A 2,930-nucleotide genomic window follows, 5' to 3' on the forward strand; every position below is an offset into this window, starting at 1 on the left:
GGCTCAGGGCGTGATCCTGGATCCCTGGGATCCAGCCCCGCATCAGGCTCCTCCGCTGGGAGCCTGCTTCTTCCTCTCCTTCTCCCCCTGCTTGTGTTCCCTCTCTCGCTGGCTGTCTTTCTCTCTTTCAAATAAATAAATAAATAAAATCTTAAAAAAACAAAAACACCCTCTTTTCCAAATTTCCTAAATACAAAAGTTTGAGAAAACTTCATTTCCAGGATATGTTAAAGAAACCCTAAAGGAACAAAAAGGCATCCCTTTTTGCTTGTTTGTGTCTTTTCGGTGCTCTTTGAAACAATCAGAATGTCAGGACTTTGGCGTTTCTAAAGGAACTCTAACCAGCTAGTTTTAATTCCTCTTTATTCTTTGTAATAGTTCACACTCTACAAAAGATAAGCTTCTCTTTCGCCATCAACTTTTCTTTTCCGCTTGATAAACAATGATACTTTTTAATGTGTTCCCAAAGAAGCTAAAATGAACTTAGATCAATTTCAGTGACTTCCTTATTTACATGTCGCTCTCATTACTGGTATCCTCAACACTGCCATCCAACACAGCTCATCTCTTCACCTCTGCCTCCTCCTCTGTCTTGGGAATCTTCTCTCTGAACAGTAGCCCTTTTTCAATTGCTTGGCAATGTTAGTAAGACTCATTTTCACTTAGCACTAAGAAAAAAAAAATACATTCCTGGTTTGATTCTGTTGTTCTGAATAAAATCAGAGCTGGAAAGCAAACACACAATTAAAAATCGATGCTTGATTTTCTCCTTCAGTTCTTCACCCTAAAGTGAATTGTTGCACAAAATTTCTGATGTTCCAAGTTTTCCAAGATTGTAGTGTTACAGTAAAAGTCTCAATGGATCACCTCATATACTGAATTTCGGGTAGAGCAGGCCACTCGGGGAAGGTGAGCCACCCTCTTTTTAGCCAGCATCAGCCTCTGACAGCGATAGCGTTCGCTACGCCAACACATCCTCAGTGCCTGGCGTGCCCATCGAGAGTCACTGCTTAATAGTTCCGCCAGCCGCTGCAAGTTCAAAGCAAGCTCTTCTCTCCTCCGGCGCCACCAAAAAGCCCCTCTCTTCTTACATTTCCAAGAATCAGAGTGTAAAGGACAATAGAGAGGAGGGAAGAAGGGAGGAGGACATACCTATAAAGACAGGATTCAAAGAGGGAGCAAGATCAAGATTTTAGCTGAGGTGAAATAATCTTTTGTGCTTGAGTGAAGAACAAAGGTCAGAAGGGGAAAATTTGCCCAATTTCCACCCTCTTACAGTTTGGGGGTTGGGTGGAGGAATTGTCATCGTCTTCTTGACCTGTACATGTGCTTCATAAATTAAAAAGCTCTTTGCCCTCGAGAAGCTTAATTTTTTTTTATTATCAAGTGTATCCATCTTGTCTTCGTTTCATGGCTTCTGGGCTCGTGTCCTGGTTGGACAGGCTGGGCTCATTTCATTCGTTCCATGAGTATAAACAAATTGAATCATATTTTACTCTAGTAGCTTAATTTTTAATATTTCAGTATTTGATCTAGGTTTAATTTAGTTTGTGAAAATTGGAAAATTTATCTTTCTTAATGTAATTTCATTTCAGGGCAAATTCCATGCAGTTCACCCTTGCATCAATCAGTCATTGACTATTTACTAAAAGCCGACTATAAGCCACGCCAGTGATGGAATCCAAAAGAAATATAAGACAGGGTGGTGGATTTCAAACAAGTTACACTGTGGCTGGGGCAAACTAATGCTACCCTGAGACATTTCTAGAACCAGAGAGCATATAATTAAGTACTAAATACTGAGATAGTGCCTAAAATTGGTGTGGGACCTCAGAGGAAGGAGCAATCTACCTGGCTGCAGTTGTTAGGGGAGACTTTGTAGACAGGATGGGGCTAGAGTCGTCTCTGTACTTCCCCAAATGCCAGAACAGAAAGCTATCAGCTCTGTGCACACGTGTGTGCATGTGTGTGCACGCATGTATGCAGTTTAGGTGGACACCCAGTTCTCACAAAACTACTCAGCTGCTGGGAAAATATACTGGCCACAAACTAAATAGGATTTAGGTGCTTATTTGCAGATTTGAGACAAGGTCTTAGAGAGCTAGAAGGAAGTCACAGAGTGGCATTGGTAGTGGTGGGAAATACGTGCCCAAGGGAGGGATGTTGGCCGGGGAGTCTGTCTCCTCATCACCCAAACATCTACTAGGTCCTCCTGCCCACCCTGGCGTTTTGCCTGCCCTGATTCTGCCAGAGAGTTCTGCCAAGTGTGGGTGGGCATCCTGTGGAGGGTCTCTGTCCTTGAGCGACTGGCTGCTGCTTCCTTTTTCCCACTACTTGAAAGAGTCACCACCTGCTAACTCTTAGCCAGCCCAACACATCCTCCGGGAAGTGAAGAGCAGGGAACGGTACCTTAGTACCCTACTTCTACCAGTCTGTTATGACTGCTGGGGATAAAATCGGGTTCAGGCTTTGGAAAGGGTGGAAGAGACAAGGATAGGTACACCAGTACATTTATATCAATAGGTATGCCAACATACTTTAAAAGTCTTATGTTTTGGAGCACCTGGGTGGCTCAGTCAGTTGAGTGTCCAACTCTTAGTTTTGGCTCAGATCACGAACCCAGGGTGGGGAGACAGAGCTGCGTGTAGGGCTCCACACTCAGTAGGGAGTCCGCTTGAGATTCTCTCCCTCTCCTTCTGCCTCTCCCCCCGCTCACGTGTGTGTGCTCTCTCTCTCAAATAAATAAATACATCTAAAAAAAAAGTCTTATGTTTTTTACATACCCTTTGACCCAACCATTTAGCTTCCAGGAATTTCCCATTTATTTACTTAATAAAAACATATTGCTTACTGTATGTCAGGTACTGTTTTAAGTGCTTAAAAAATTAACTCATAGGGGCGCCTGGGTGGCACAGTGGTTAGGCGTCTGC

This window comes from Ursus arctos, unplaced genomic scaffold (genome assembly GCF_023065955.2).
Source record: "Ursus arctos isolate Adak ecotype North America unplaced genomic scaffold, UrsArc2.0 scaffold_25, whole genome shotgun sequence".
NCBI lineage: Eukaryota > Metazoa > Chordata > Mammalia > Carnivora > Ursidae > Ursus > Ursus arctos.